At 42.9% G+C, this 20,572-nt stretch overlaps 21 non-coding genes across 21 annotated transcripts; 10 read left to right on the forward strand and 11 right to left on the reverse strand.

The window, feature by feature from the left end:
• Positions 1–44: 44 nt before the first annotated feature.
• trnag-gcc (transfer RNA glycine (anticodon GCC)) lies at positions 45–115 on the reverse strand. The gene has a single exon. It is a non-coding gene; the product is annotated as a tRNA-Gly (tRNA).
• Positions 116–677: 562 nt separating this feature from the next.
• Positions 678–760, forward strand: trnal-cag (transfer RNA leucine (anticodon CAG)). The gene has a single exon. It is a non-coding gene; the product is annotated as a tRNA-Leu (tRNA).
• Positions 761–1,133: 373 nt separating this feature from the next.
• On the reverse strand, positions 1,134–1,204 carry trnag-gcc (transfer RNA glycine (anticodon GCC)). The gene has a single exon. It is a non-coding gene; the product is annotated as a tRNA-Gly (tRNA).
• A 389-nt stretch (positions 1,205–1,593) lies between these two features.
• Positions 1,594–1,676, forward strand: trnal-cag (transfer RNA leucine (anticodon CAG)). The gene has a single exon. It is a non-coding gene; the product is annotated as a tRNA-Leu (tRNA).
• Positions 1,677–2,049: 373 nt separating this feature from the next.
• Positions 2,050–2,120, reverse strand: trnag-gcc (transfer RNA glycine (anticodon GCC)). The gene has a single exon. It is a non-coding gene; the product is annotated as a tRNA-Gly (tRNA).
• Positions 2,121–2,509: 389 nt separating this feature from the next.
• On the forward strand, positions 2,510–2,592 carry trnal-cag (transfer RNA leucine (anticodon CAG)). The gene has a single exon. It is a non-coding gene; the product is annotated as a tRNA-Leu (tRNA).
• A 373-nt stretch (positions 2,593–2,965) lies between these two features.
• On the reverse strand, positions 2,966–3,036 carry trnag-gcc (transfer RNA glycine (anticodon GCC)). The gene has a single exon. It is a non-coding gene; the product is annotated as a tRNA-Gly (tRNA).
• A 566-nt stretch (positions 3,037–3,602) lies between these two features.
• Positions 3,603–3,685, forward strand: trnal-cag (transfer RNA leucine (anticodon CAG)). The gene has a single exon. It is a non-coding gene; the product is annotated as a tRNA-Leu (tRNA).
• A 373-nt stretch (positions 3,686–4,058) lies between these two features.
• Positions 4,059–4,129, reverse strand: trnag-gcc (transfer RNA glycine (anticodon GCC)). The gene has a single exon. It is a non-coding gene; the product is annotated as a tRNA-Gly (tRNA).
• A 562-nt stretch (positions 4,130–4,691) lies between these two features.
• Positions 4,692–4,774, forward strand: trnal-cag (transfer RNA leucine (anticodon CAG)). The gene has a single exon. It is a non-coding gene; the product is annotated as a tRNA-Leu (tRNA).
• Positions 4,775–5,147: 373 nt separating this feature from the next.
• trnag-gcc (transfer RNA glycine (anticodon GCC)) lies at positions 5,148–5,218 on the reverse strand. The gene has a single exon. It is a non-coding gene; the product is annotated as a tRNA-Gly (tRNA).
• A 389-nt stretch (positions 5,219–5,607) lies between these two features.
• trnal-cag (transfer RNA leucine (anticodon CAG)) lies at positions 5,608–5,690 on the forward strand. The gene has a single exon. It is a non-coding gene; the product is annotated as a tRNA-Leu (tRNA).
• Positions 5,691–6,063: 373 nt separating this feature from the next.
• On the reverse strand, positions 6,064–6,134 carry trnag-gcc (transfer RNA glycine (anticodon GCC)). The gene has a single exon. It is a non-coding gene; the product is annotated as a tRNA-Gly (tRNA).
• Positions 6,135–6,523: 389 nt separating this feature from the next.
• trnal-cag (transfer RNA leucine (anticodon CAG)) lies at positions 6,524–6,606 on the forward strand. The gene has a single exon. It is a non-coding gene; the product is annotated as a tRNA-Leu (tRNA).
• A 373-nt stretch (positions 6,607–6,979) lies between these two features.
• On the reverse strand, positions 6,980–7,050 carry trnag-gcc (transfer RNA glycine (anticodon GCC)). The gene has a single exon. It is a non-coding gene; the product is annotated as a tRNA-Gly (tRNA).
• A 389-nt stretch (positions 7,051–7,439) lies between these two features.
• On the forward strand, positions 7,440–7,522 carry trnal-cag (transfer RNA leucine (anticodon CAG)). Its single transcript has one exon. It is a non-coding gene; the product is annotated as a tRNA-Leu (tRNA).
• Positions 7,523–7,895: 373 nt separating this feature from the next.
• On the reverse strand, positions 7,896–7,966 carry trnag-gcc (transfer RNA glycine (anticodon GCC)). The gene has a single exon. It is a non-coding gene; the product is annotated as a tRNA-Gly (tRNA).
• A 568-nt stretch (positions 7,967–8,534) lies between these two features.
• On the forward strand, positions 8,535–8,617 carry trnal-cag (transfer RNA leucine (anticodon CAG)). The gene has a single exon. It is a non-coding gene; the product is annotated as a tRNA-Leu (tRNA).
• A 373-nt stretch (positions 8,618–8,990) lies between these two features.
• On the reverse strand, positions 8,991–9,061 carry trnag-gcc (transfer RNA glycine (anticodon GCC)). The gene has a single exon. It is a non-coding gene; the product is annotated as a tRNA-Gly (tRNA).
• Positions 9,062–9,622: 561 nt separating this feature from the next.
• Positions 9,623–9,705, forward strand: trnal-cag (transfer RNA leucine (anticodon CAG)). Its single transcript has one exon. It is a non-coding gene; the product is annotated as a tRNA-Leu (tRNA).
• A 373-nt stretch (positions 9,706–10,078) lies between these two features.
• On the reverse strand, positions 10,079–10,149 carry trnag-gcc (transfer RNA glycine (anticodon GCC)). The gene has a single exon. It is a non-coding gene; the product is annotated as a tRNA-Gly (tRNA).
• Between the last annotated feature and the right edge of the window lie 10,423 nt (positions 10,150–20,572).

Here is a 20,572-nt window from a genome sequence, read left to right on the forward strand (position 1 = left end):
AAGAATTGCAAATTGGGCAGCGCTATTTGAGATAAAGTCCGGCATGCATTGGCCGGGAATCGAACCCGGGCCTCCCGCGTGGCAGGCGAGAATTCTACCACTGAACCACCAATGCTTGGCTTGCGGAGGCCACCGGGCCACGAGTGGCGCAACTCTTGCTAGACCATAACTTCCCCAAGCCGTCAATGGGTGTTGCATGTTTGCGATGGTTTTTCCGTACTCTCCAGTCTTTTTGCGAGGTTCAGGACTTAACCCCCCTTACCAAGCTGTTTGTTTCACTATCCAGTTCCAAGGTACCATCCTTGGCCTTTAACGTTGTAAACCAGTGTCAATTGTTGCATTCTCTGAGATTTCAGGGATTTCAATTTGTGTAGAAAGTGACGCCCTCTACGATTCAGCACTCTCTCTCTCATGGTCATGGAATGATGTTTCTACTTTTGTGGCCCCCGTGTACTTATACTCCTAAGTGAGTTGGAAGTGGAACAAGAAGGGAAACCTTGGCACCTTTTATTGTGTAGTGTCCGAGTACAGCAATCTTCATTTTCACCTGATTGACAGTGTCAAGGCATTTTTGCTCAAGGATCCTGCTTCGATTTTCAGGAACTTTGGTTTGCGAGCTAGAATTGAGAAAATGTTAAAAAAAAAAAAAAAATGGTCGGAAATGTGGCCGTCTGAGGGTCAGGATGGCCGAGCGGTCCAAGGCGCTGCGTTCAGGTCGCAGTCTCCCCTGGAGGCGTGGGTTCGAATCCCACTCCTGACATTCCCCTAACAGATCAGTGTTGGGACCCTTTATTCACCAGCATTTTGGCAGTGCGCTGAGTGGATTATGTTGACATGTGTGCTTTTGACTTCAGCAAAGCACTAGTTCAGGTCTTTGAGAGTACTTGTGATTTGTCTGCTTATGTGTTTCACAGCAACAATTACACTTGAAGCTCGTCTTGCGAGTGGTCTGTGGTCAACCAAAAGAGGTGATGAAAAGTAAGATTGCCAACTTCAGGATAACTGCGAGCATGGGAAATCCTACAACTCGTACAATTGTGGAGAGAAATCTGTCACGGTGTACCTGACACATGTGGTACAACTCTGGCCAAGAATTGCAAATTGGGCAGCGCTATTTGAGATAAAGTCCGGCATGCATTGGCCGGGAATCGAACCCGGGCCTCCCGCGTGGCAGGCGAGAATTCTACCACTGAACCACCAATGCTTGGCTTGCGGAGGCCACCGGGCCACGAGTGGCGCAACTCTTGCTAGACCATAACTTCCCCAAGCCGTCAATGGGTGTTGCATGTTTGCGATGGTTTTTCCGTACTCTCCAGTCTTTTTGCGAGGTTCAGGACTTAACCCCCCCTTCCAAGCTGTTTGTTTCACTATCCAGTTCCAAGGTACCATCCTTGGCCTTTAACCTTGGCCAACCTTGGCACCTTATATTGTGTAGTGTCCGAGTACAGCAATCTTCATTTTCACCTGATTGACAGTGTCAAGGCATTTTTGCTCAAGGATCCTGCTTCGATTTTCAGGAACTTTGGTTTGCGAGCTAGAATTGAGAAAATGTTAAAAAAAAAAAAAAATGGTCGGAAATGTGGCCGTCTGAGGGTCAGGATGGCCGAGCGGTCCAAGGCGCTGCGTTCAGGTCGCAGTCTCCCCTGGAGGAGTGGGTTCGAATCCCACTCCTGACATTCCCCTAACAGATCAGTGTTGGGACCCTTTATTCACCAGCATTTTGGCAGTGCGCTGAGTGGATTATGTTGACATGTGTGCTTTTGACTTCAGCAAAGCACTAGTTCAGGTCTTTGAGAGTACTTGTGATTTGTCTGCTTATGTGTTTCACAGCAACAATTACACTTGAAGCTCGTCTTGCGAGTGGTCTGTGGTCAACCAAAAGAGGTGATGAAAAGTAAGATTGCCAACTTCAGGATAACTGCGAGCATGGGAAATCCTACAACTCGTACAATTGTGGAGAGAAATCTGTCACGGTGTACCTGACACATGTGGTACAACTCTGGCCAAGAATTGCAAATTGGGCAGCGCTATTTGAGATAAAGTCCGGCATGCATTGGCCGGGAATCGAACCCGGGCCTCCCGCGTGGCAGGCGAGAATTCTACCACTGAACCACCAATGCTTGGCTTGCGGAGGCCACCGGGCCACGAGTGGCGCAACTCTTGCTAGACCATAACTTCCCCAAGCCGTCAATGGGTGTTGCATGTTTGCGATGGTTTTTCCGTACTCTCCAGTCTTTTTGCGAGGTTCAGGACTTAACCCCCCCTTCCAAGCTGTTTGTTTCACTATCCAGTTCCAAGGTACCATCCTTGGCCTTTAACCTTGGCCAACCTTGGCACCTTTTATTGTGTAGTGTCCGAGTACAGCAATCTTCATTTTCACCTGATTGACAGTGTCAAGGCATTTTTGCTCAAGGATCCTGCTTCGATTTTCAGGAACTTTGGTTTGCGAGCTAGAATTGAGAAAATGTTAAAAAAAAAAAAAAATGGTCGGAAATGTGGCCGTCTGAGGGTCAGGATGGCCGAGCGGTCCAAGGCGCTGCGTTCAGGTCGCAGTCTCCCCTGGAGGCGTGGGTTCGAATCCCACTCCTGACATTCCCCTAACAGATCAGTGTTGGGACCCTTTATTCACCAGCATTTTGGCAGTGCGCTGAGTGGATTATGTTGACATGTGTGCTTTTGACTTCAGCAAAGCACTAGTTCAGGTCTCTGAGAGTACTTGTGATTTGTCTGCTTATGTGTTTCACAGCAACAATTACACTTGAAGCTCGTCTTGCGAGTGGTCTGTGGTCAACCAAAAGAGGTGATGAAAAGTAAGATTGCCAACTTCAGGATAACTGCGAGCATGGGAAATCCTACAACTCGTACAATTGTGGAGAGAAATCTGTCACGGTGTACCTGACACATGTGGTACATCTCTGGCCAAGAATTGCAAATTGGGCAGCGCTATTTGAGATAAAGTCCGGCATGCATTTGCCGGGAATCGAACCCGGGCCTCCCGCGTGGCAGGCGAGAATTCTACCACTGAACCACCAATGCTTGGCTTGCGGAGGCCACCGGGCCACGAGTGGCGCAACTCTTGCTAGACCATAACTTCCCCAAGCCGTCAATGGGTGTTGCATGTTTGCGATGGTTTTATCCGTACTCTCCAGTCTTTTTGCGAGGTTCAGGACTTAACCCCCCTTACCAAGCTGTTTGTTTCACTATCCAGTTCCAAGGTACCATCCTTGGCCTTTAATGTTGTAAACCAGTGTCAATTGTTGCATTCTCTGAGATTTCAGTGATTTCAATTCGTGTAGAAAGTGACGCCCTCTACGATCCAGCACTCTCTCTCTCATGGTCATGGAATGATGTTTCTACTTTTGTGGCCCCCGTGTACTTATACTCCTAAGTGAGTTGGAAGTGGAACAAGAAGGGAAACCTTGGCACCTTTTATTGTGTAGTGTCCGAGTACAGCAATCTTCATTTTCACCTGATTGACAGTGTCAAGGCATTTTTGCTCAAGGATCCTGCTTCGATTTTCAGGAACTTTGGTTTGCGAGCTAGAATTGAGAAAATGTTAAAAAAAAAAAAAAAAAAATGGTCGGAAATGTGGCCGTCTGAGGGTCAGGATGGCCGAGCGGTCCAAGGCGCTGCGTTCAGGTCGCAGTCTCCCCTGGAGGCGTGGGTTCGAATCCCACTCCTGACATTCCCTTAACAGATCAGTGTTGGGACCCTTTATTCACCAGCATTTTGGCAGTGCGCTGAGTGGATTATGTTGACATGTGTGCCTTTGACTTCAGCAAAGCACTAGTTAGGGTATCTGAGAGTACTTGTGATTTGTCTGCTTATGTGTTTCACAGCAACAATTACACTTGAAGCTCGTCTTGCGAGTGGTCTGTGGTCAACCAAAAGAGGTGATGAAAAGTAAGATTGCCAACTTCAGGATAACTGCAAGCATGGGAAATCCTACAACTCGTACAATTGTGGAGAGAAATCTGTCACGGTGTACCTGACACATGTGGTACATCTCTGGCCAAGAATTGCAAATTGGGCAGCGCTATTTGAGATAAAGTCCGGCATGCATTGGCCGGGAATCGAACCCGGGCCTCCCGCGTGGCAGGCGAGAATTCTACCACTGAACCACCAATGCTTGGCTTGCGGAGGCCACCGGGCCACGAGTGGCGCAACTCTTGCTAGACCATAACTTCCCCAAGCCGTCAATGGGTGTTGCATGTTTGCGATGGTTTTTCCGTACTCTCCAGTCTTTTTGCGAGGTTCAGGACTTAACCCCCCTTACCAAGCTGTTTGTTTCACTATCCAGTTCCAAGGTACCATCCTTGGCCTTTAACGTTGTAAACCAGTGTCAATTGTTGCATTCTCTGAGATTTCAGGTATTTCAATTTGTGTAGAAAGTGACGCCCTCTACGATTCAGCACTCTCTCTCTCATGGTCATGGAATGATGTTTCTACTTTTGTGGCCCCCGTGTACTTATACTCCTAAGTGAGTTGGAAGTGGAACAAGAAGGGAAACCTTGGCACCTTTTATTGTGTAGTGTCCGAGTACAGCAATCTTCATTTTCACCTGATTGACAGTGTCAAGGCATTTTTGCTCAAGGATCCTGCTTCGATTTTCAGGAACTTTGGTTTGCGAGCTAGAATTGAGAAAATGTTAAAAAAAAAAAAAAAATGGTCGGAAATGTGGCCGTCTGAGGGTCAGGATGGCCGAGCGGTCCAAGGCGCTGCGTTCAGGTCGCAGTCTCCCCTGGAGGCGTGGGTTCGAATCCCACTCCTGACATTCCCCTAACAGATCAGTGTTGGGACCCTTTATTCACCAGCATTTTGGCAGTGCGCTGAGTGGATTATGTTGACATGTGTGCTTTTGACTTCAGCAAAGCACTAGTTCAGGTCTCTGAGAGTACTTGTGATTTGTCTGCTTATGTGTTTCACAGCAACAATTACACTTGAAGCTCGTCTTGCGAGTGGTCTGTGGTCAACCAAAAGAGGTGATGAAAAGTAAGATTGCCAACTTCAGGATAACTGCGAGCATGGGAAATCCTACAACTCGTACAATTGTGGAGAGAAATCTGTCACGGTGTACCTGACACATGTGGTACAACTCTGGCCAAGAATTGCAAATTGGGCAGCGCTATTTGAGATAAAGTCCGGCATGCATTGGCCGGGAATCGAACCCGGGCCTCCCGCGTGGCAGGCGAGAATTCTACCACTGAACCACCAATGCTTGGCTTGCGGAGGCCACCGGGCCACGAGTGGCGCAACTCTTGCTAGACCATAACTTCCCCAAGCCGTCAATGGGTGTTGCATGTTTGCGATGGTTTTTCCGTACTCTCCAGTCTTTTTGCGAGGTTCAGGACTTAACCCCCCCTTCCAAGCTGTTTGTTTCACTATCCAGTTCCAAGGTACCATCCTTGGCCTTTAACCTTGGCCAACCTTGGCACCTTTTATTGTGTAGTGTCCGAGTACAGCAATCTTCATTTTCACCTGATTGACAGTGTCAAGGCATTTTTGCTCAAGGATCCTGCTTCGATTTTCAGGAACTTTGGTTTGCGAGCTAGAATTGAGAAAATGTTAAAAAAAAAAAAAAATGGTCGGAAATGTGGCCGTCTGAGGGTCAGGATGGCCGAGCGGTCCAAGGCGCTGCGTTCAGGTCGCAGTCTCCCCTGGAGGCGTGGGTTCGAATCCCACTCCTGACATTCCCCTAACAGATCAGTGTTGGGACCCTTTATTCACCAGCATTTTGGCAGTGCGCTGAGTGGATTATGTTGACATGTGTGCTTTTGACTTCAGCAAAGCACTAGTTCAGGTCTTTGAGAGTACTTGTGATTTGTCTGCTTATGTGTTTCACAGCAACAATTACACTTGAAGCTCGTCTTGCGAGTGGTCTGTGGTCAACCAAAAGAGGTGATGAAAAGTAAGATTGCCAACTTCAGGATAACTGCGAGCATGGGAAATCCTACAACTCGTACAATTGTGGAGAGAAATCTGTCACGGTGTACCTGACACATGTGGTACAACTCTGGCCAAGAATTGCAAATTGGGCAGCGCTATTTGAGATAAAGTCCGGCATGCATTGGCCGGGAATCGAACCCGGGCCTCCCGCGTGGCAGGCGAGAATTCTACCACTGAACCACCAATGCTTGGCTTGCGGAGGCCACCGGGCCACGAGTGGCGCAACTCTTGCTAGACCATAACTTCCCCAAGCCGTCAATGGGTGTTGCATGTTTGCGATGGTTTTTCCGTACTCTCCAGTCTTTTTGCGAGGTTCAGGACTTAACCCCCCCTTCCAAGCTGTTTGTTTCACTATCCAGTTCCAAGGTACCATCCTTGGCCTTTAACCTTGGCCAACCTTGGCACCTTATATTGTGTAGTGTCCGAGTACAGCAATCTTCATTTTCACCTGATTGACAGTGTCAAGGCATTTTTGCTCAAGGATCCTGCTTCGATTTTCAGGAACTTTGGTTTGCGAGCTAGAATTGAGAAAATGTTAAAAAAAAAAAAAAATGGTCGGAAATGTGGCCGTCTGAGGGTCAGGATGGCCGAGCGGTCCAAGGCGCTGCGTTCAGGTCGCAGTCTCCCCTGGAGGAGTGGGTTCGAATCCCACTCCTGACATTCCCCTAACAGATCAGTGTTGGGACCCTTTATTCACCAGCATTTTGGCAGTGCGCTGAGTGGATTATGTTGACATGTGTGCTTTTGACTTCAGCAAAGCACTAGTTCAGGTCTTTGAGAGTACTTGTGATTTGTCTGCTTATGTGTTTCACAGCAACAATTACACTTGAAGCTCGTCTTGCGAGTGGTCTGTGGTCAACCAAAAGAGGTGATGAAAAGTAAGATTGCCAACTTCAGGATAACTGCGAGCATGGGAAATCCTACAACTCGTACAATTGTGGAGAGAAATCTGTCACGGTGTACCTGACACATGTGGTACAACTCTGGCCAAGAATTGCAAATTGGGCAGCGCTATTTGAGATAAAGTCCGGCATGCATTGGCCGGGAATCGAACCCGGGCCTCCCGTGTGGCAGGCGAGAATTCTACCACTGAACCACCAATGCTTGGCTTGCGGAGGCCACCGGGCCACGAGTGGCGCAACTCTTGCTAGACCATAACTTCCCCAAGCCGTCAATGGGTGTTGCATGTTTGCGATGGTTTTTCCGTACTCTCCAGTCTTTTTGCGAGGTTCAGGACTTAACCCCCCCTTCCAAGCTGTTTGTTTCACTATCCAGTTCCAAGGTACCATCCTTGGCCTTTAACCTTGGCCAACCTTGGCACCTTTTATTGTGTAGTGTCCGAGTACAGCAATCTTCATTTTCACCTGATTGACAGTGTCAAGGCATTTTTGCTCAAGGATCCTGCTTCGATTTTCAGGAACTTTGGTTTGCGAGCTAGAATTGAGAAAATGTTAAAAAAAAAAAAAAATGGTCGGAAATGTGGCCGTCTGAGGGTCAGGATGGCCGAGCGGTCCAAGGCGCTGCGTTCAGGTCGCAGTCTCCCCTGGAGGCGTGGGTTCGAATCCCACTCCTGACATTCCCCTAACAGATCAGTGTTGGGACCCTTTATTCACCAGCATTTTGGCAGTGCGCTGAGTGGATTATGTTGACATGTGTGCTTTTGACTTCAGCAAAGCACTAGTTCAGGTCTCTGAGAGTACTTGTGATTTGTCTGCTTATGTGTTTCACAGCAACAATTACACTTGAAGCTCGTCTTGCGAGTGGTCTGTGGTCAACCAAAAGAGGTGATGAAAAGTAAGATTGCCAACTTCAGGATAACTGCGAGCATGGGAAATCCTACAACTCGTACAATTGTGGAGAGAAATCTGTCACGGTGTACCTGACACATGTGGTACATCTCTGGCCAAGAATTGCAAATTGGGCAGCGCTATTTGAGATAAAGTCCGGCATGCATTTGCCGGGAATCGAACCCGGGCCTCCCGCGTGGCAGGCGAGAATTCTACCACTGAACCACCAATGCTTGGCTTGCGGAGGCCACCGGGCCACGAGTGGCGCAACTCTTGCTAGACCATAACTTCCCCAAGCCGTCAATGGGTGTTGCATGTTTGCGATGGTTTTATCCGTACTCTCCAGTCTTTTTGCGAGGTTCAGGACTTAACCCCCCTTACCAAGCTGTTTGTTTCACTATCCAGTTCCAAGGTACCATCCTTGGCCTTTAATGTTGTAAACCAGTGTCAATTGTTGCATTCTCTGAGATTTCAGTGATTTCAATTCGTGTAGAAAGTGACGCCCTCTACGATCCAGCACTCTCTCTCTCATGGTCATGGAATGATGTTTCTACTTTTGTGGCCCCCGTGTACTTATACTCCTAAGTGAGTTGGAAGTGGAACAAGAAGGGAAACCTTGGCACCTTTTATTGTGTAGTGTCCGAGTACAGCAATCTTCATTTTCACCTGATTGACAGTGTCAAGGCATTTTTGCTCAAGGATCCTGCTTCGATTTTCAGGAACTTTGGTTTGCGAGCTAGAATTGAGAAAATGTTAAAAAAAAAAAAAAAAAAAAATGGTCGGAAATGTGGCCGTCTGAGGGTCAGGATGGCCGAGCGGTCCAAGGCGCTGCGTTCAGGTCGCAGTCTCCCCTGGAGGCGTGGGTTCGAATCCCACTCCTGACATTCCCTTAACAGATCAGTGTTGGGACCCTTTATTCACCAGCATTTTGGCAGTGCGCTGAGTGGATTATGTTGACATGTGTGCCTTTGACTTCAGCAAAGCACTAGTTAGGGTATCTGAGAGTACTTGTGATTTGTCTGCTTATGTGTTTCACAGCAACAATTACACTTGAAGCTCGTCTTGCGAGTGGTCTGTGGTCAACCAAAAGAGGTGATGAAAAGTAAGATTGCCAACTTCAGGATAACTGCAAGCATGGGAAATCCTACAACTCGTACAATTGTGGAGAGAAATCTGTCACGGTGTACCTGACACATGTGGTACATCTCTGGCCAAGAATTGCAAATTGGGCAGCGCTATTTGAGATAAAGTCCGGCATGCATTGGCCGGGAATCGAACCCGGGCCTCCCGTGTGGCAGGCGAGAATTCTACCACTGAACCACCAATGCTTGGCTTGCGGAGGCCACCGGGCCACGAGTGGCGCAACTCTTGCTAGACCATAACTTCCCCAAGCCGTCAATGGGTGTTGCATGTTTGCGATGGTTTTATCCGTACTCTCCAGTCTTTTTGCGAGGTTCAGGACTTAACCCCCCTTACCAAGCTGTTTGTTTCACTATCCAGTTCCAAGGTACCATCCTTGGCCTTTAATGTTGTAAACCAGTGTCAGTTGTTGCATTCTCTGAGATTTCAGGGATTTCAATTTGTGTAGAACGTGACGCCCTCTACAATTCAGCACTCTCTCTCTCATGGTCATGGAATGATGTTTCTACTTTTGTGGCCCCCGTGTACTTATACTCCTAAGTGAGTTGGAAGTGGAACAAGAAATGAAACCTTGGCACCTTATATTGTGTAGTGTCCGAGTACAGCAATCTTCATTTTCACCTGATTGACAGTGTCAAGGCATTTTTGCTCAAGGATCCTGCTTCGATTTTCAGGAACTTTGGTTTGCGAGCTAGAATTGAGAAAATGTTAAAAAAAAAAAAAATGGTCGGAAATGTGGCCATCTGAGGGTCAGGATGGCCGAGCGGTCCAAGGCGCTGCGTTCAGGTCGCAGTCTCCCCTGGAGGCGTGGGTTCGAATCCCACTCCTGACATTCCCCTAACAGATCAGTGTTGGGACCCTTTATTCACCAGCATTTTGGCAGTGCGCTGAGTGGATTATGTTGACATGTGTGCTTTTGACTTCAGCAAAGCACTAGTTCAGGTATCTGAGAGTACTTGTGATTTGTCTGCTTATGTGTTTCACAGCAACAATTACACTTGAAGCTCGTCTTGCGAGTGGTCTGTGGTCAACCAAAAGAGGTGATGAAAAGTAAGATTGCCAACTTCAGGATAACTGCGAGCATGGGAAATCCTACAACTCGTACAATTGTCGAGAGAAATCTGTCACGGTGTACCTGACACATGTAGTACATCTCTGGCCAAGAATTGCAAATTGGGCAGCGCTATTTGAGATAAAGTCCGGCATGCATTGGCCGGGAATCGAACCCGGGCCTCCCGCGTGGCAGGCGAGAATTCTACCACTGAACCACCAATGCTTGGCTTGCGGAGGCCACCGGGCCACGAGTGGCGCAACTCTTGCTAGACCATAACTTCCCCAAGCCGTCAATGGGTGTTGCATGTTTGCGATGGTTTTTCCGTACTCTCCAGTCTTTTTGCGAGGTTCAGGACTTAATCCCCCTTACCAAGCTGTTTGTTTCACTATCCAGTTCCAAGGTACCATCCTTGGCCTTTAATGTTGTAAACCAGTGTCAGTTGTTGCATTCTCTGAGATTTCAGGGATTTCAATTCGTGTAGAAAGTGACGCCCTCTACGATCCAGCACTCTCTCTCTCATGGTCATGGAATGATGTTTCTACTTTTGTGGCCCCCGTGTACTTATACTCCTAAGTGAGTTGGAAGTGGAACAAGAAGGGAAACCTTGGCACCTTTTATTGTGTAGTGTCCGAGTACAGCAATCTTCATTTTCACCTGATTGACAGTGTCAAGGCATTTTTGCTCAAGGATCCTGCTTCGATTTTCAGGAACTTTACTTGTACTTGTGATTTGTCTGCTTATGTGTTTAACTGCAACAATTACACTTGAAGCTCGTCTCCTGGCTTTTCAATGGTGAATCAAAAGAGGTGATGAGAAGTAAGATTGCCACCTCTAGGATAACTGCAAGCTTGGGAAATTATCCTAAAGAGACGTACATATTTTCGAGGGAGAGTAGTCACTAAGACATAACTACTCACCTTTATCAGGCACCTGTAAAGCATCAATTCATTTCATTTAGAATCTGAAGTCCTCTATAATTCAACATTCTCTCTTTCATGGTCATGGAGAGATATTTAAGTTTTTTTGGCCCTCATGTAATTGTGCTCTTATACTCAATGAACCCGAAAGAGAGTTGGAACTGGAACAAAAGGGGAAAACAAGATTTGCTTCGAAACACCATCTTATTTCTAACCAAGCGGAGACAGTCTTTGATCGTGTTATGTTGTAAACCAACTGTAGGTGTTGTTCACTGAGATTTCAAGCATTTTCTTAATGGTAGTGTCATCCCCATTACACCTCTTGTTGTTGTTCCAGTTGTTGCTAAACCTACTACTTGATTTCAATATACTGTATACTTTTCTTGAAGGAATTGAAGATATGTATTCCTTTTTTCGTCCACGCTTGAAATTTGAAAACTCAGACATCAGTTTTAAGCGCACTCTTTTATTCTCCCCACTAAAATTTTCTTTAAAAGCAAATACCTGATCCAACCACTATTTTCAAACATAGAATTTTATATTTCTATCCTGTTGTGGTACTCAGAAGCTTAAGAATTTATTAATTTTCATATAATTACACTGCAAAATGAAGGTTCCTGGCACATAAGCATTAATTGTCTACAACAATATGGACGCTGCTCTGGGTTATAAAAAAAATCACATGGATGATTGTGACATAACAGGATACCCTTTCTTTTTCTAAATTCACAATTCAAAGGATTCACACTCAAGCATGTCTCGTCACCGAGCTTTTGAAACTCCTAGCATTTCAGAAAAAAGACCTGATGAAAATAACAACATCTCTACAAATAGCAGTGAATGTCTAGCATCCACTTACCTGCAAGAAAGATTATATAATGGAAGAAAGGTTTTTGCATCCATTAACTGCTGTTTTCAAAGTAATTGTCTTGTCAGTCATGTACTAAGTGTAACTGCTGAATGATAATATTACTTGCATGTGTTTGGATCTGTGTGTCTGAGTGGGTGCAGTGTGTGTGTGGAGCATCGCACACTCATTGTAGTTGTACTCCAGCACTGAAGACGGAATGAAAACTTTTAATTTTTATGAAAATAAATAACAAGGAAGGACCATTACCCCAGAAAATCATTTTGCACATTATCAACCGACTCCAGGTTACATAAGTGTGAGTGTGTCTGTGCGTATAATAATCCATATCCGTTTTGAATTTATCATACTATACAACCAACAATAAAATCGGATCTATAATGACACATACGCCAGGTCAGAATGAAAAAAAAAATGCCAAAGATAGATGCTGAACAAATATCCAGACACAAACAATCTGCTGACCATTTCTTAGAAATTCCTCACGGTCCCACAACCAATTAATTGGATAATTAAAAAAGAATTATTAGAAGGCAATGGCCTGCTACATAATTTGTATTGATCTGCAACAGTGAGCTTATATATGCTTGACTCATAATTGCTTTTCCTATAGCAGTTTGTAACAAAGCGAAGAACTGAATTAAAATGTAAGACTCTGAAAGTCAATCCAGTGTACCCTTTTAAACAAGTTTTCCTTTGCTATTTTTTTCCTTTGCATTGTCACCAGATGCCTTAATTTAACTCATAGTTTATGTTGTGACTTTTTCTTCTGAAAATATACACGTTGTCAAATTGCACTGCAAAGGCAAAATTCCGATGTTGCCATTGTGTGTACTATATTTGAATTACCAGCAAAAACGCTGCAAAGCATGGCAAGCTGTATTGCTTTTCAATTGCCACACATAAAGTACGTCAGTAAGGCAACGTGGGTTGATCACGGAGCCCTGCCTTTCAAAGTAAACTCTACTGCATACAGGAGACTGCAACCCCAGCATAAACTACAGGGCAGGCATTGTGGGTAGATAGCACGTCATTAAAGAAAATAGCTGTTCGCCTATCATCCTTTGTCAAAGAGCTAGAAAATGGAAAAAAACACGCACACCCGCTGCCCAGTTAGGAATGGGTACTGGATCAAAAAAAAATCAACTGAATAGAGGTTTGAAAAAAATCCCTAGATTTTTTTTCAGACCTCTATTCAGCCAATCATTCTTCCCCACCGCAGCATTTTGGCCCTTGATTGACATACATTACAACCAATCCGAAATCTCAATCTGAATACCGTTCCGCCATGACTGATGGTCATGTGGATGTGTGTTTGAGGCTGTTCTATCAACAGCAACTACTGTCCAGACGGTGCAGCCCTGGCTGATTCCACTCAGTGCAAGAGATCATAAGAGTAAGGTAATGGCCAAAAATGTCCAGAGTTGTACTGTGCCAGTCATGTTCATAATATTATGCAAGGTAAACAATATATGTTTGCAGTATAAATTAGTGCGATATGTTGCGGGGAGACTTGCAGGTGGGCCTTCCCACCATCCTTTGCTTCAGCAGTCGGAACTTTGCCATCCTCCTGTAGTTTAATGATAGAAAGCCAATGTGTTCATAGGGGTGCATTAACCTATGCTGTACTTTTGCATGACCATAGGGTCGAGTGTGGAAGCACCATGAATGACACTGTTTGCGTTGTTAATCTCCGCCAGAGGTTTTCATATTTGCCCTTTGGTCTTAAACCCCATGCTGTTGCTAAAGAGCATAATCCTTGAAATAGTGAGTTCTCTACTCTGGGGGTTTCAAACTCATTTCTCATTGCAGGCCTTGGTAGACATCAAGTGGGCCGGACCATTCAAATTATAGCATACTCAGCAATAAATAACCAAAATATCATGTCTTTCCTCTGTTTTGGTGTAAAGAAGTACAAGGACATTAGGAAAATCTTGGAATCTTGGAATTTAATGAACAATCCTTTTACAAAACATTTAATGAAACGCGTCATATTTCCTCAGACAAACGTGTAATTTATTTTTATCATTCACATGTATGCATTGTAACTGATCCCACTGATCGTACAAAGGCATAATTGGTATTGAAAAATTTAGTAATGCACTTTAAGATTAAATAGGACTTAAAAAGAAAGGGATTTTTAAACCATTTACACATGTGCATATAAAATCTAAATGGAATCCCTGCCTACACCTCACAAATTATTTTGCCATGGCCATCTTAAAAGGGTCTCACAAGCAACAAAAATAAGGGTATCCCTGCGTTAAAGTGTTGCACATGACCTCTGATCTGTTTTTCACCAAGTTCTTTGTGTGTCTCTTATAGGTTGCCATTAAGCACATTTATTCTGTCTATAATGGCTATTAGCGGCTGCTGCTGCAGCGGTTGTTTTCTCTCCTCGGTGGGCCGGGTGTTTATCTTTTATCTTCTGGTTAATTATAAAGCCCTGTCGCTGTTGATTTTACTGGCTTGATTCCATTTTTAACAGACCACTTATGTTTGCCTGCTTCTGATGTTTTTGCACATAAATTCTTTGAGAGGAATTTTGGGAGCAAACTGATAGTTTTCTGTTACCAAGGCCCAAATTTTCCCCCTGGTATCATTTATTTGTTTCTCCCCTCCATCAACGTACCTAACCAGGGGGACTTTGTGAACACGTGACTTGCTTTGAACCCACCAAATTTACATGTCATTGATCCCCAGCCCTGAGAAATACCCTTTGATTATTTTTGTTGTTGGAAAAGAAGTTTAATTGGCCTATCGGTTTCTGATCTTGGATTAAAAAGAGAAAAAAAAACAAGGTTTCTGAACCGTTTTGCATCCGCCACTTATGTTAACAGCTTTGATACGCAACACAATACAACACAACACACCACACCAGTCATGAGCCGTGCAGGAAATGTCCGTTTCAGTGGACTGAGCATCAACTACAGTATTTTGTTCTGTGAAAGAAGTGAAGAGCAAAAAAATGACATCACTTGGTTTTCCTATGGAACTCAATTGTCCATTATGGTCCCAGGCTGCCTGACAAAAGGAGTCATTGCACCATTATCGTTTCAATTTACAATTAGATAAATCAATAAAAAAATGTGATGTATCTACTAGATGTAAATGATGTTGTGAATTTATTAAAATAAATCTAGAATAATAATGATCATATATTAACATTAAATTTTAACAAGTTTCATCCCTGTTTTATGCAGCCTGTTTCTTCTTTTTAATGACTTAGTCATACTTAGTATGGTGTTATAGGATCAGGTTATATTGCTGATTCCTGCCTAATGATCATGGAAGTGGGGTCTTACTACTTACTATGCTGCAATCTGATACACGTTTTATATTGTCATTTTTAGCCCCCATGGGAACAGTTTGGAGTATACAGATAAACTGTATTGTGTACTTTGAATTCTCTGTTGGACTAAATTCTGTTCAGCAAAGTGCCCCTCAGGGACAGTAAAGTTTCTTGCATCTTGAAAGGAACAAAAAATGCTTTTTGAGCCCACAGCTAGAGAACCACACCAATTTGAGCCACAACAATAAACATCCACACTTTTGTTTCTTGAAAGGCTGGACCATGGCACAATTAGTGTTTGCGGATATTGTTTGTTCATTTTTATTCATCTTTTTTAAGGATAACATAAAAAGGGGAACTAGATTTCTTTAGGTGAAGAGCATGAACCAGCAGTAAGCCCAATTACTCAAAACACCAGCTGCTACAACATTGTCGATTGCTGATGTATGCACGCATTAGTTCTCTTGGTTATACAAAGGGACAAAATAAAAGAATCCATCAATTGATCCTACTTGTGGTGTACTAATAACCATGTGAGCAATGATATTTTCTTGGATATTGTTGTTTTTTCTGTGTACTAAATAACTTGCTTTGGGTTTTGGTGTGCATCCCACCATCTTTACATGTCATTCAATGGGAACTAACAGCTCTTCATCTGTTGTAAAATAGAAATGTAGAATAACCTCGAGAACAAACTAAGGGAAATATCAATTTATTTGATTAGTCCATTTGAAATATATGACTGATATGATATCGGGCAGATGATGATTATGCCTCTCATTACTAAGATTGATTATTTCTGGCAATCAAAGATCAGTTCAGTGACAGAAATGGAGAATTATAAGATCCCTTATTGAGATTCAGCTCAAGAGGAAGTAAATGATTTCATCTAGACTGAATTTAAAAAGTAACAGAGAATGTCAATTATACTTAATTTAGCTTGGTTATATTTCTGAGGAAAAAGAAACCAGTTCCAAGAAAGCATATTATTTTAATCGTAATTTATTCTGAATTTTGGGATTCTTTCTTGTGAATCTTGACCCACTTTCCAGTGTAAGATTCTTAGTTATACATGGAACCAAACATCTGTTTGCCATGGCAAGCTCCCTCATTCTATGTCGTATCTCAATATTTCTTAGGTTTTATATATGGTTTCTGCTGGTTTTGCTTCAGTTTAAAGATGGATCTTTTAGAGAGGAGACTGTAAATGTTAGTCCCTCAGTCCAAAATATGTTGCTTATTCATTCTTTATTCAGGGTTTGACCTTACAGGAATTAATGTGCAATCTAAAAAAAAAAAAAATGAAGGCTGTTTCCACACAAATGCTTTCTGATTATGTTCCAGAGCTCCAACCTAGAGTTAGTGTGAGACAGGGTTTACATCTGCTTCTCTCTATATGTATGGCATTCAAAACTATAACTACTATAAGCACAATATGTGTGTGTATATGTATGAATAAATGGGCATTGATGCATTTCATGCCTCTGTAGTGCTTTTTTCATATTTGTTGTTTGTCTGTTTCCAGTTGTGGATTTTTAAGGCAAGGGTCTGTGATTGACAGGTTTTTAAGCTATTTTTGTACATTCTCCTTTTGATAATGTACTGTTTATGTTTACTCTTGAATGCAAGGCAGAAAACCAGCCCTAGTAAGAGGCTCATATCTTCCCCCTGGTAAAAGCACCATTACGATAGTGTTCCATGCAGGAACCTGAGTGGCTTATTCACCAGCAACATCTGTGGAGGCGATCTTCACCTGACCTTTGGCTTGTTTTATAATGCTTTTGCCCAGAACGCATCTGTAGGATAATGAAGGAATTAAAGAAATGTTCTCATATTGTACTTCCAGATGAGCAGAAGGCGTATTGGTCAGACATTGAGTTCAGACACTATGCTGATTGCTTTGGACCCAGAGCGGTGGACCATTTAAACAGGGCCCCTGTGTTTGTACTTACAATCTAATTTAGGGTTTGTGTATAGTGACCATCTAAACTTAAAAATTCTGTATTTCCTCCACGCTTGGTTCCCTTTGTTTGTTTGTTTTTTTACATGCTATTTTAGATCCAATCGCTTCCTCTCTTTAGTTTTGCACAATTTTACTGTGTCTGGTTTTGGTCTGTCATCAGGGTGGTTTAGGGGGTCAGCATTTGTACTTTGGGTCAAAAATGTCTGACCTCCGGTAGAACGGTCCAAAACTGCAATAAGTTAATGGAAGACTCTTGGTTGATTGTGTGAATGAAAGAGTGAATGGTTCTATGTTGGAATCCCGTTGGAATTACATCCCACCGTCCGTTTGAATCTATGAAAGGATTCACAGTATACCATAATTTCCAGACTATAAGCCGCTACTTTTTGACACGCTTTGAACACTGGCTTAAACAACGATGTGGCCAATTTATGGATTTTTGGGGGGGATAACAAGCTTCATGCCAACAAAACATTTAGCCTTGTCACATCAGATCAATAAAATTACTGTGATATTCTGAGGCTGTTCAGTTCTGAAACTAAAGAAGATGACTTTAATGGTTTTAGTGCCTGAAATTAGTGCAGGTAAGGTGAAGACAGCCATCAGCTGGAGTAGGACAAAGTGGGGATAGAAAATGGATGAACTTTTCCTTCTGTTACTTTTTATTTATCTTTTTTTTCATCTGCCGTGTTATAGGCACTGTTCGAAAAAAAAGCATTGTATGTATTTGTGGATATAACCGGTATATATTTAACCCGGATATGAAGGTAGTTGGTGTGAGAGAGGAGGATACAGAGAATAGGGTTAGATGGAGAAAGTTGATTCACTGTGGCGACCCCTGAAGGCAAAAGCCGAAAGAAGAAGAAGACTGATGTATATTTAACTAAAAGTAAAAAAAAAAACGTTTCTGTGTAACTTGTTTTTGTGTGAATATCTCATGTTACAACATGGACACCTGCGGCTTATAGACAAGTGCGGCCTACATATGTACATGTATTTATCTATTTTCAGCCCGTGTGGTTTATATTCAGGTGCGCTCAGTAATCTGCAAAGTATGGTAAGTGATAAATTGTTTTTTGGCTACTTTTTCAAAACATTAGTGTAGATTATATCTCACTCTCTCTGTTAGCACAGTGTCACAACTACTCGATTTCCTCACAAAATCTTATCTTCTTGTTTTGGAATAGCATGAATCATTAACAGTGAATTGTGACTCAATATTGAAAAGGTAATTATATGCAGATGCTTTATGTAAAAGTAATATACACTGTTTTATTGAAGACCTGGCACTCATGAAAAAGTTTATTCCTCATTTTAGGAGACAGTGCCTGTTTTATAGTTTAGCAATTTAGCACCCTCTGTCTTAAAAGGAGGAACAAATTGGAAAAGTTGTGTGCTCATTTGTGGGTTTGTGTTCATCTGCCAGAAAGCAGCAGAATTTGATCCATGTGGAAATCATTCAATTAGACCCCTGGATAACATGAAGTTCAGAGTTTTGTGCTGTATGCCCCTACAGTAATCCATGTTTTCTAAATCTGTTACTGGCAAAAGCCTGGCATTTCATGCATCACTCAAGAAGAAGAAATAACTTTTTAAATACAAGCAATATACATCTATGGCACAAACTAAAAGGAAAAGGGTCCCTCCCACCCAGAACTTGGAAAGTTGGTTTAAAAATATAGCCGGCCATATAACAATGTAAAGCATTTATTGATATTTTAATGAGGGTCCGGTCAGCTAAATGGCACAAAGTTCAATAATTACACAGCCTTTTTTCTTTTTCAGCCTTATGTGTAGCATGTTCACATACAGAGCAAGAAAATGAAATGAAAATTATTGACACCGCAATGAATTGAAATGACACATATTTACATAAATTGCTACATTCCATGCACATGTGGTTTATGTTTTAAGTGCACTTTTTTTTTTGATTGAACCTGAAGTTCCTTTTCCAACCCACTAATTCTCAAATATGATGAAAATGCATCCTGTCGCAGGGAGCAAATCCCAGACTTGTTCCTGTACCTCCATTTGAGTTCCTGATGTAATCTTCCTTTCCAGTGGCATCGCATGGCCATTTCCTTGTAGGCACTTTGCTCCCTGTTATCACATCAATACAAACCAGGAAAGATGAAAATGACAACTTGTTGATGAGTAGAAGATGATTAATCCAAGTTTTCAAAGTCATTTACACAAAAAAACAACACCATCCAGTATGAAACAGAAGCTTAGCAGTACAACGAAAAAGATCTACCACCCTTGTTAATGCAAATCTAGTTTGACTCAAGTAAAGCACTACCTTCTTTTCCTTCATCTCCTCCTTTCGGCTTTTCCCTTCAGGATCGCCACAGTGATCCAACCTTCTCCATCTAACCCTATTCTCTGTATCCTCCACTCTCACATAAACTATCTTCATATCCTCTATCACTACGCACATAAATATTTTTTTTGGTCTTCCTCTAGACCTCCTGCATGGCAGCTCCAATTCCAGCATCCGTCTACCAATATGTTCACTATCTCTCCCCTGTACATGACCGAACCTTCAGTCCGGCTTCTCTGACTTTCCAAAATATCTAACGTGCTGTTCCTCTGATAGACTCACTATTGATCCAACCCATCCTGGTCACTCCTAAAGAGAACCATAGCATTGTCATCTTTCAGCGACCTCCAGCTCTACCTCTCCTGTCTTTTTGTCATTGCTACTGTTTCAAGGCCACAAAGCACTTCTGAGCACACCTTCTTCCTCTCCCTCTTTGACCCACAATAGCCTAATATCCTATCTACCGGTACCCTGTAGGTCATTGTTATCCTGGGTTGCAACCGATCCAGTATGAGATTATTAGGTTTGATTTGCATTTTTGGCTTTGGCAAAAGTTTTATGCCGGATTTCCCCCCGACGCAGCCCTTTGCATTTATCCGGACTTGGGACCGGCTCAGGGAGACACAGGCCTGTGCCACCTTGGGGCTGCATTACTTAAGTAAAGCACTATAAATAATTCAAATATGTTTTGGTGTGTGTGTGTGTGTTACATTCACTGTAGAACATTTGAGCTCTGGATATACTAAAAGTGGTAAATGTGTATTTTTGGATCATTCCTTCATGATTTCCATCTTCAATACACAGTGTAAGAGTGAATCCTATTAATGCAAGGATATATAAGTATAATGGGAAACAATGAAAAACATTTTTTTATAATGTAAAACATTCATAAATATGTAATGAATACATATGTATACACAGTATGTGTTTTAGCTGGATTGATCCTCCATTTTCAATTCTATATTTCTCTGATTGAACAGTTTTTGTAAAAATGCATTCCTCATTAAAATGCAAATGGTCACCACTGCTATAGCACTTTCAAAGCACTTTATACTTGACATTATAATCGCCCGTACTCACACACACACACACACACACACACACACACACACACACACACTCACACACATGATGGTAGAACAGCCATACAAGGTGCTAATCAGGCCATCTGGAGCAACTTGGGGCTCAGTATCTTCCTCAGGAACACTTCCACATGCAGACAGGAGGAAATGGGTTTCAAACCAGCAACCTTCCAAAAACATGAAACGCACGTTCTACCATTGTA

Source organism: Fistularia commersonii, chromosome 17, assembly GCF_037954325.1.
Source record: "Fistularia commersonii isolate RoL2024-O1a breed Wild chromosome 17, RoL_Fcom_v1.0, whole genome shotgun sequence".
Classification (NCBI taxonomy): Eukaryota; Metazoa; Chordata; class Actinopteri; order Syngnathiformes; family Fistulariidae; genus Fistularia; species Fistularia commersonii.